Below are 12,392 nucleotides of genomic sequence, written 5' to 3'. Positions count from 1 at the left end.
TTTTTAGAATATTCTTAAAATATGTCTGTAAAATTAAGTTTGGTAGTTATCATTATGACTTGTGATAATCCATAACTGAGTTCTAGTGCATAGATAATTCAGGTGGGTAGAATGTCAGATACGCCATTTTTGCTGCTTTGGGCAACATTTGTTGAGCCTTGGTCTCCCCTGCGCAGGCAAATGAAAAGTTCTGTAAATGAAAATTTTCCATCTGTTCTATGCTCTTTGACTTTCTACCTCATAGTGTTGGCATTATTCCCAGGTCTCTCTAGTTATTCATATAAAACTCTATTGAGCTATGTATAAAGATATTGATATGTTCTTTTAAAAAATCCAGTAAAGAAAGATGCTTTCTCATGTTTAAAAGTTCAAAATTACTTTTCTGTTTCACTGTACTGATACATTTCCACATCTTAATTATTATAAATAAAAGCAATAAATTTAATGTTTTGCCTTTTACTAATAGTGTTTTTGAAAATGTTCAATGTATATGTTTTGTGCAATCAGAACATATGGCCTATTTTACTAATGTGCAGTTAAATTCAGGTGTTTCAAATAACTTCCTGGAGATACAAGCTATATTAAAATTAGTTTACATGAAAAAATACCACACAACAAAACAAATGTTGAAAAGGTTTAAAAACAGCTGTAGGTATTAAAAATAACACTTAGAACAGCCTGTTCCAAGTACACTACATAAAGGGATTATGGACCCAATTGTAAAATAAATTTTTTTAAAAAGAATTTGTGGCCTATGACATAGAGAGTCATGTATTGTATATGTATTTTATTTTTCTTACACACCTGGTTTGGCATTCTACACACAAACAAAAATTTTATTGACTGACTGCTAAGCCAATAATAGGTCTCTACAGACGGTAGGACTGTCATTCCATTCAATCAACAGGTACTTATTGATTGCTTCAAATACTCTGTCATGAACTGGGGATACTGTATTGGACAAGTAAGCATTGTGCATGATTCCATGAGTTTAGTTCTAATGGGGGAAACAAATTTAAAAATAAATCAATTAAAACAATCTAACAGAATACACAATTACTAACATATTTACCAATATGGATGAATATGTTTATATACATATATACACACATACATACACATAAATAACAACAAAGACCTAAAAGATGTAAGTGAAAAGGCACATTAGAAATTACTTACAAAAGAGGCGCACTCAAAATAGATGAAAAGGAACAGCTCCAGCCTCCAGCTCCCAGCATGAGTGACACAGAAGATGAGTGATTTCTGCATTTTCAACTGAGGTGCCGGGTTCATCTCACTGGGGCGTGTCACACAGTCGGTGCTGGTCAGTGGGTGCAGGCCAACCAGCAAGAGCTGAAGCAGGATGAGGCATCGCCTCACCTGGGAAGTGTAAGGGGGAAGGGAATTCTTTTTCCAAGCCAAGGGAAACTGAGACACACAACACCTGGAAAATTAGGTAACTCACACCCTAATACTGTGCCAAGGGTCTTAGCAAACGGCACACCAGGGGATTATATCCCACAACTGGCCCAGAGGTTCCCACACCCACAGAGCCTTCCTCATTGCTAGCACAGCAGTCTGAGATCTAACTGCAAGGTGGCAGTGAGGCTGGAGGAGGGGTGCCCACCATTGCTGAGGCTTAAGTAGGTAAACAAAGCTACCAGGAAACTCGAACTGGGTGGAACCCACCACAGCTCAAGGAGGCCTGCTTGCCTCTGTAGATTTCACCTCTGGGGGCATGGCATAACTAAACAAAAATCAGCAGAAATCTCTGCAGATGTAAATGTCCCTGTCTGACAGCTTTGAAGAGAGCAGTGGTTCTCCCAGCATGGAGGTTGAGATCTGAGAACAGACAGATGGCTGCTCAAGTGGGTCCCTGACCCCTGAGTAGCCTAACTGGGAGACAACCCCCACTAGGTGCAGACTGACACCTCACACCTCACACAGCTGGGTGCATCTCTGAGAAGCTTTCAGAGCAAGAATCAGACAGCAACACTTGCTGTTCAGCAATATTCTATCTTGTGCAGCCTCCACTGCTGATACTCAGGCAAACAGTGTATGGAGTGGACCTCAAGCAAACTCCAACAGACCTGCAGCTGAGGGTCCTGACTGTTAGAAGGAAACTAACAAATGGAAAGGACAAACACACCAAAACCCATATGTCACTATCATCAAAGACCAACGGCAGATAAAACCACAAAGATGGGGAAAAAGCAGTGCAAAAAAGCTGGAAATTCAAAAAATCAGAGCACATCTCCCCCTCCAAAGGAACAAAGCTGATCGCCAGCAACAGAATAAAGCTGGAGAGAGAATGACTTTGATGAGTTAAGAGAAGAAAGCTTCAGTTGATCAAACTTCTCAGAGCTAAAGGAGGAACTACGTACCCAGTGCAAAGAAAGTAAAAACCTTGAAAAAAGAATGGAAGAATGGATAACTAGAATAACCAATACAGGGAAGTCTATAAACAAACTGACAGAGATGAAAACCATGACAAGAGAACTATGTGACAAATGCACAAGCTTCAGTAACTGACTCGATCAACTGGAAGAAAGAGTATCAGTGACTGAAGATCAAATGAATGAAATGAAGTGAGAAGAGAAGTTTAGAGAAAAAAGAGTAAAAAGAAATGAAAAAACCCTCCAAGAAATATGGGATTATCGGAAAAGACCAAATCTACACTTGGTTGGTATGCCTGAAAGTGACGGGGAGAATGGAACCAAGTTGGAAAAAACTCTTCAGATTATTATTCAGGAGAACTTCCCCAACCTAGCAAGGCAGGCCAACATTCAAATTCAGGAAATACAGAGAATACCACAAAGATACTCCTTGAGAAGAGCAACTCCAAGACACATAATTGTCAGATTCACCAAAGTTGAAATGAAGGAAAAAATGTTAAGGGCAGTTAGAGAGAAAGGTCGGGTTACACACAAAGGGAAGCCCATCAGACTAACAGCAGATCTCTCGGCAGAAACTCTACAAGCCAGAAGAGAGTGGGGGCCAATATTCAACGTTTTAAAAGAAAAGAATTTTAAACCCAGATTTTCATATCCAGCCAAACTAACTTTCATAAGTGAAGGAGAAATAAAATCCTTTACAGACAAGCAACTGCTTAAAGATTTTGTCACCACCAGGCCTGCCCTACAAGAGATCATGAAGGAAGCACTAAACATGGAAAGGAACAACAGGTACCAGCCATTGCAAAAATATGACAAACTGTAAAGACCATCGATGCTAGGAAGAAACTGCATCAACTAATGAGCAAAATAACCCGCTAATATCATAATGACAGGATCAAGTTCAAAAATAACAATATTAACCTTAAATGTAAATGGACTAAATGGTCCAATTAAAAGACACACACTGGCAAATTGGATAGAGTCAAGATCCGTCAGTTTGCTGTATTCAGGAGACCTATCTCACATACAGAGACACACATAGGCTCAAAATAAAGGGATGGAGGAAGATCTATCAAGCAAATGGAAAATAAAGAAAGGCAGGGGTGGCAATGCTAGTCTCTGATAAAACAGACTTTAAACCAACAAAGATCAAAAGACACAAAAAAGGCCATACATAATGGTAAAGGGATCAATTTGACAAGAAGAGCTAACTATCCTAAGTATATATGCACCCAATACAGGAGCACCCAGATTCATAAAGCAAGTCCTTAGAGACTTACAAAGAAACTTAGACTCCCACACAATAATAATGAGAGAATTTAACATCCCAATGTCAACATTAGACAGATAAATGAGACAGAAAGTTAACAAGGATATTCAGGAATTGAACTCAACTCTGCACCAAGTGGACCTAATAGACATCTACAGAACTCTCCACCCCAAATCAACAGAATACACATCTTCTCAGCACCACATCGCGCTTATTCCAAAATTAATCACATAGTTGGAAGGAAAGCACTCCTCAGCAAATGTAAAAGAACAGAAATTATAGCAAACTGTCTCTCAGACCACAGTGCAATCAAATTAGAACTCAGGACTAAGAAAATCAAAACCGCTCAACTACATGGAAACTGAACAACCTGCTCCTGAATGACTACTTAGTACATAACGAAATGAAGGCAGAAATAAAGATGTTCCTTGAAACCAATGAGAACAAAGATACAACATACCAGAATCTCTGGGACACATTTAAAGCAGTGTGTAGAGGGAAATTTATAGCACTAAATGCCCACAAGAGAAAGCAGGAAGACAAGAAATAACTAAGATCAGAGCAGAACTGAAGGAGACAGAGACACAAAATTCCTTCAAAAAATCAATGAATCCAGGAGTTGGTTTTTTGAAAAGATCAACAAAATTGATAGACCACAAGCAAGACTAATAAAGAACAGAGAGAAGAATCAAATAGATGCAATAAAAAATGATAAAGTAGGTATCACCACTGACCCCACAGTAATGCAAACTACCATCAGAGAATACTATAAACACCTCTACACAAATAAACTAGAAAACCTAGAAGAAATGGATAAATTCCTGAACACATACACTCTAAACCAGGAAGAAGTTGAATCCCTGAATAGACCAATATCAGGCTCTGAAATTGAAGCAATAATTAATAACCTACCAACCAAAAAAAGTCCAGGACCAGACGGATTCACAGCCAAATTCTACCAGAGATACAAGGAGGAGTTGGTACCATTCTTTCTGAAACTATTCCAATCAATAGAAAAAGAGGGAATCCTCCCTAACTAATTTTACAAGGTCAGCATCATTCTGATACCAAAGTCTGACAGAGATGCAACAAAAAAAGAATTTTAGACCAATATCCCTGATGAACATTGATGCAAAAATCCTCAATAAAATACCGGCAAACTGGATTCAGCAGCACATCAAAAAGCTTATCCACCATGATCAAGTGGGCTTCATCCCTGGGATGCAAGGCTGGTTCAACATATACAAATCAATAAATGTAATCCAGCATATAAACAGAACCAAAGACAAAAACCACATGATTGTCTCAGTAGATGCAGAAAAGACCTTCAACAAAATTCAACAACGCTTCATACTAAAAACTCTCAATAAATTTGGTACTGATGGAACATATCTCAAAATAATAAGAGCTATTTATGACAAACCCATAGCCAATATCATACTGAATGGGCAAAAACTGGAAGCGTTCCCTTTGAAAACTGGCACAAGACAGTGATGCCTTCTCTCACCACTCCTATTCAACATAGTGTTCAAAGTTCTGGCCATGGCAATCAGGCAAGAGAAAGAAATAAAGGGTATTCAGTTAGGAAAAGAAGTAAAATTGTCCCTGCTTGCAGTTGACATGATTGTATATTTAGAAAACCCCATTGTCTCAGCCCAAAATCTCCTTAAGCTGATAAGCAACTTCAGCAAGGTCTCAGGATACAAAATCAGTGTGCAAAAATCACAAGCATTCTTATACATCAATAGCTGACAAACATAGAGCCAAATCATGAATGAACTCCCATTCACAATTGCTTCAAGGAGAATGAAATGCCTAGGAATCCAACTTACAAGGGATGTGTAGGACCTCTTCAAGGAGAACTACAAACCACTGCTCAGTGAAATAAAAGAGGACACAAACAAATGGAAGAACATACCATGCTCATGGATAGGAAGAATCAATATTGTGAAAATGGCCATACTGCCCAAGGTAATTTACAGATTCAATGTCATCCCCATTAAGCTACCAATGACTTTCTTCACGGAATTGGAAAAAAGAACTGCTTTAAATTTCATATGGAACCAAAAAAGAGCTTGCATTGCCAAGACAATCCTAAGCCAAAAGAACAAGCCTGGAGGCATCACGCTACTTGACTTCAAATTATACTACAAGGTTACAGTAACCAAAACAGCATGACACTGGTATCAAAACAGAGATATAGACCAATGGAACAGAACAGAGCGCTCAGAAATAATACCACACATCTACAGCCATTTTATCTTTGACAAACCTCACAAAAACAAGAAATGGGGAAAGGATTCCCTATTTAATAAATGGTACTGGGAAAATTGACTAGCCATAAGTAGAAAGCTGAAACTGGATCCTTTCCTTACTCCTTATGCGAAAATTAATTCAAGATGGATTAGGGACTTAAATGTTAGACCTAAAACCATAAAAACCCTAGAAGAAAACCTAGGTAATACCATTCAGGACATAGGCATGGGCAAGGACTTCATGTCTAAAACATCAAAAGCAATGGCAACAAAAGCCAAAATTGACAAATGGGATCTAATTAAACTAAAGAGCTTCTGCATAGCAAAAGAAACTACCATCAGAGTGAACAGGCAACCTACAGAATGGGAGAAAATTTTTGCAATCTACTCATCCGACAAAGAGCTAATATCCAGAACCTACAAAGAACTCAAACAAATTTACAAGACAAAAAAAAAAAAAAAAATCAAAAAGTGGGCAAAGGATATGAACACACACTTCTCAAAGAATACATTTATACAGCCAACAAACACATGAAAAAATGCTCATCATCACTTGCCATCTAAGAAATGCAAATCAAAACCACAATGAGATACCATCTCACACCAGTTAGAATGGCAATCATTAAAAAGTTAGGAAACAACAGGTGCTGGAGAGGATGTGGAGAAATAGGAACACTTTTACACTCCTGGTGGGACTGTAAACTAGTTCAACCATTGTGGAAAACAGTGTGGCGATTCCTCAAGGATCTAGAACTAGAAATATAATTTGACCCAGCCATCCCATTACTTGGTTTATACCCAAAGGATTATAAGTCATGATGCTATAATGACACTTACACACGTATGTTTAGTGTGGCACTATTCACAGTAGCAAAGACTTGGAATCAACCCAAATGTCCATCAGTGACAGACTGGATTAAGAAAATGTGGCACATATACACCATGAAATACTGTGCAGCCATAAAAAAGGATGAGTTCATGTCCTTTGTAAGGACATGGATGCAGCTGGAAACCATCATTCTCAGCAAAATATCACAAGAACAGAAAACCAAACACCTCATATTCTCACTCATAGGTGGGAACTGAACAATGAGATCACTTGGACTCTGTAAGGAGAACATCACACACCCCTGGCTTATTGTGGGGAGCGGGGAGGGGAGAGGGAGAGCATTAGGAGATATACCTAATGTAAATGATGAGTTAATGGGTGCAGCACACCAACATTGCACATGTATACATATGCAACAAACCTTCATGTTTTGCACATGTGCTCTAGAACTTAAAGTATAATAAAAAAAAAAAAAAAAGAAAGAAATGTGAGGTTATGGGGCCTGAGTCACGTGACAGGCAGCTGTACCCTTTCTTGCTCTGATTATACATTAGCTTTCCTCACCTACGTTGTTTTCTAAAATGTTATATATATTACTAAAGGGCACTAGGGAAGCCCCTTTCCCTCTTCCCTGTTGATCTTTAGTATAGATTAACTTCCTCTTATATTTCTCACAAAAAGGCTTTATGGTTATCACATTGTGTTCAGATGGAATATTAAATATACTCTTTTAAATTGGAAAGGAAATGAAAACATGCTGTATGGAAAACAAAATGAACTATAATCAATTGTTTATAACTTATAAAAAAAAGAAATTACTTACAAAACATATCATGTCAATTAATCAATTCCCAGAATATATAAAATGCTCATTGGAATTCATTTCTTTTACAAAGACAAACAGCATCAAATAAATAAAAACAGCAACAACAACAACAACAAAAAAAAACATGCATTTTTTTACCTTTTACTCTGTTGACCAGGAAAACACAGATTTCTTTTCAGAAGAATAAAAATTATAAACCATTCCCCTATATTAATAATTAAAGAAATAAAAATGAAGACTTCAGTAGGTATTTTCCCTTTTTTAATCTTAATTTTTGTGGGTACACAGTAGGTATATATATTTATGGGGCACGTGAGATATTTTGAAACAGACATTCAATGCATAATAATCACATTATAGAAAGTGGGGAATCCATCCCCTCAAGCATTTATCTTTTGTGGTACAGATAATCCAGCTATAATCTTTTTGTTATTTTAAGATGTACAATTAAATTATTATTGATTATAGTCATCCTGTTTTGCTAGCAAATAATAGGTCTTATGTATTCTTTCTAACTAATTTTTTGTACCCATTAACCATCCCTCACTTTCCCCCTGCCTTTCCACTACCCTTCCTAGCCTTCGTTAACACCCTTCTATTCTCTGTCTCCATTAAGTTCAACTGTTTTGATGTTTGGAACCAACGAATGCATGAGAACATGCATCGTTTGTCTCTCTGCGGTTGAATTATTTCACTTAACATAATGACCCCCAGTTCTATCCATGTTATTGCAAATGACATGATCTCATTCTTTTTAAATGGCTGAATAGTACTCCATTGTGTATAAGTAGCACATTTTCCTTATCCATTCATCTGTTAATGGACACTTAGGTTACATCCAAATCTTGACTATTGTGAACAGTATTGCAACAAACATAGGAGTGCAGATATCTATTTGATATACTGATTTATAGTGGTTGTATGAGGGTTCCCTGTTTTCTACATCCTCACTGGCATTTGTTATCATCTGTCTTTTGGATATAAGCCATCTTAAATGGAGTTAGAAGATAGCTCACTGCAGTTTTGATTTGCATTTCTTTGATAATCAATGATGTTGAACACCTTTTCATATGCTTTTTTCCCCTTTTGTATGTCTTCTTTTGAAAAGAGTCTATTCAAGTCTTTTACTCTTTTACCCATTTTTAAATCAGATCATTCTATTTTTTGAACTCCTTATATATTCTGGTTATTAATCCCTTCTCAGATGGGTATTTGGCAAACATTTTCTCCTACTTCTGGGATTGTCTCCTCACTTTCTTGACTTTCCCTTGGTATGCAGAAGTTTTTTAATGATGTGACCCCATTTGTTCATTTTTTCTTTGGTTGTCTGTGCTTATGGGACATTACTCAAGAAATTTTTGCCCAGATCAATGTCCTGAAGACTTTCCCTCAATGTTTTCTTGTAGACATTTCATACTTTGAGGTCTTAGACTTAAGTAATCCAGTTTGATTTGATTTTTGTGTATGATGAGAGATTGGGATCTAGTTTCACTTTTCTGCATATGGATATACAGTTTTCCCAGCACCATTTACCAAAAATGCTCTTTATCCCAATGTATGTTCTTGGCACCTGTGTTGAAAATGCGTTAACTATACATGTGTGGATTTGTTTCTGGGTTTCCTGTTCTGTTTCTTTGGTCTGTATGTCTGTTTTAATGCCAGTGCCATGCCATTTTTGTTATTATTTTTGTAGTGTAATGTGAAGTATTATAATGTGATTCCTGCAGTTTCGTTCCTTTTGCTCAGGATAGCTTTGTCTATTCTGTGTCTTTTATGGTTCCATATAATCTTTAAGAATTTTTTCTATTTCTGTGAAGAATGTTGTTGATATTTTGATGGGGATTTCATTGAATCTGAAGATTGGTTTGGATTAATTTGATATTTTAATCAATATTGTCTCTTCCAATCCATGAACACAGAGTATCTTTTCATTTCATTTTTTGTGTCCTTTTCAGTTTCTTTCCTCGGTGTATTTTAGTGTTCATTGTAGAGATCTTTCACTTCTTTGGTTAGTTAATTCCTAGGCATTTAATTTTATTTGCACCTATTGTAAACGGAATTACTTTTTTGATTTGTTTTTCAAGATACTTTCTTACATCCCCCAGGTTGGTAAAAATAGAGGTTTTTGATCATATCAAGTGTTTGCAAGCATGTGAATTAAGCAGAACTCACATGAATTTTTGGAATGTAAATTTAGAAAAGCCCATATGAACACTAACTTAGTATTATCTTATAAACTAGGAGATGTATATTCCCTACAATCTCCTTTCAATTATAGGTATATATGTTCTATAGAAACACTTACACATTTAAAGAAACAAAAGAAACTACTGGACAGCACCAGACACTGGCAAATTCTCAGGAGATTCATTCAATTACCAAGCACAAAATATAATCATGGCTGAGCCTAGGATATCTTACAGTATTGTTTATAATAGCAAAAATGTTAGAAACAACCCAGATAATCCATTGTCAAGATAGTATACAAATAAATTATGGTGTATTCACACAGTGTAATATATACATTAGTGAAAAAATGAGCCAGTATTACACCAACAAAGTAAAAAACGTTATAAGTAAGTTTTAAATGTAAAAAAACTCATACATATACAGACACAAATTATAATACTATTTGCACCAAATAAACAAAATATATATTGTTTAAAAATACATATTTTTTGAAACTATATAAACACAAGGAAATGGTTATTAAAAATATTTTAGATAGGCATTGGAAGGTAAGGATGAAGAGAATTACAAAAGTAGAGATAAAATTATGTTGGTAATATTTTAGTAATTTTGTTAGATTGTAGGTATATACATATTTCTGTCATTAATATGTTTTAAAAATTACATGTATAATATTATGTATAGAAGATGCTACAAAATCAATGTTGTTTAAACTTGAATAGAATAAATCAATTATTATTATTATTATTTTGAGACAGAGTCTTGTTCTGTCACCCAGGCTGCAGTTCGGTGTCACGATCTTGGCTCACTACAACATCTGCCTCCCTGGTTCAAGAGATTCTTCAGCCTCAGTCTCCTGAATAGTTGGGATTAGAGGCCCCTGCCACCACGCCTGGCTATTTTTTTGCATTTTTAGTAGAGACGGGGTTTCACCACGTTGGTCAGGCTGATCTCCAACTCCTGACCTTGAGATCCACCCACCTCAGCCTCCCAAGTTCTGGGATTACAGGCATGAGCCACCATGCCCAATCAGAATAAATCAAGTTTGAAGGCCATATTAAATTTGAATTATCTGGGAAATATGCAGGTATTTGCATCAGATAAACAATCAGATATGTGAATTGCAGCAAAGAAAGAAGATGTGGCTAGTTAAAAATGTAGAGTTTTAAGTCTTGGAAATATATATATTCTATATAAAATTCTAAAATTTTGTATAAGTAAATATGTATAATATTCATTATATAGCATATATTATATATGCACACATACACATATGTGTATTTAAAGAAGAGATATTCTGGGTAGAAGCCGTGGGTTCACACAGTTAGGTGGAGAAAGAGCCAGTAAAGAAGTCTGAGAAGGACCAGTAATTTCAGTAAGAAGTAAACCAGCATTCAAAAGGTAGGAAACATTTAACAAGAAGGGAGGTGCAAGTGTATAAATTTTTACCAAGAGGATGAATAAAATAGAGCCAGAAAAATGCATATCAAATTTTAAAACTGTTTTTCTAAAATGTGGAGTACTAGATGCAAAATCCAGATGAAAATGAATTAAAGAGTGAATGGAGAATATATTGGAATATCCTGAACAAAACTCCACTGTAAACAACTAATGATATTAGATGCAATTTAGAAAATATGACTTTCTATGTGTTGTTGAACTGGGAAGAAAGTAAACAATTAGTATCTATGAACCAAACAAAAGCATGGATTCAGTGAGATGAACTAGCTCCTACCCTAAGAGCAGCTTCTAACTTTGACTTTTAGCTTAAGAGCTTCCTAAATAACAGGAATAGATGGGTTAGGGTTAGCATTAGATTTAGGGTTGCATTATGGTTAGGGTTGGGGTTAGAGTACAACCCTGCACATGAGTCTGAAGCAAGACATTGGCGTAAAGCCTGGACTCCAAAAAGACTATGTTCTCCATGGAAGGTTGAACCACAGAAAAAATTGCTTGCAAAGAGAGAAAGAACATGCAATTGTCTTTCTGAAATCTGGCTCTGAGTGGGGAGAAAAAAATAATCTCCTTTAACAATTTGTAACCATGAAATAAAGTCCGTGAAGATTTGTTTCCTGACCTCATAGTACCAAAATAACACTTTCATCCTCAAAATGCTCTGATAGAGAAAATTTATACTAAAGAATTAAGGTTGACTTGGGTTTATAATGGTTGTCAGTTACTCAGCAGAAGCTAATGCAGATCCTCTCTAATGGAGGACGCCACAAACACAGGCCTTAAAGAATCTCCACATATAAATATTCGTATGAACAGGAGCTCTTAATAAAATGGAAAAAGCACCTGCATAAAGAAAAAGGCACAATGAACAAGAACAGGCACACGAGAAAACACAGAATAAAGACTCACAAATAATTCAGATGTTAGAATTATGGAACACAGAATATGAAATATGTTATAAAAACAAAAAAATAAGAAATAATGAAAATTAAAAAAAACAAAAGATAATTTTTAAAGAAAATTATGTATACATAAAAACCTTTTGAATGGGTTAAGCTGTAAACTGGCAGATTTCTATCTGCTATAAATCTAATTCAGTTCTAGAAAAGTATCCTGTACACGCCCAGAGAACTCTGAGACACTTATTTCAAGGAGTCCAAAAGTTAAAATT

This window comes from Chlorocebus sabaeus, chromosome 21 (assembly GCF_047675955.1).
Source record: "Chlorocebus sabaeus isolate Y175 chromosome 21, mChlSab1.0.hap1, whole genome shotgun sequence".
NCBI classification, from domain to species: Eukaryota; Metazoa; Chordata; class Mammalia; order Primates; family Cercopithecidae; genus Chlorocebus; species Chlorocebus sabaeus.
Note: the sequence above shows the minus strand (reverse complement) of the source record.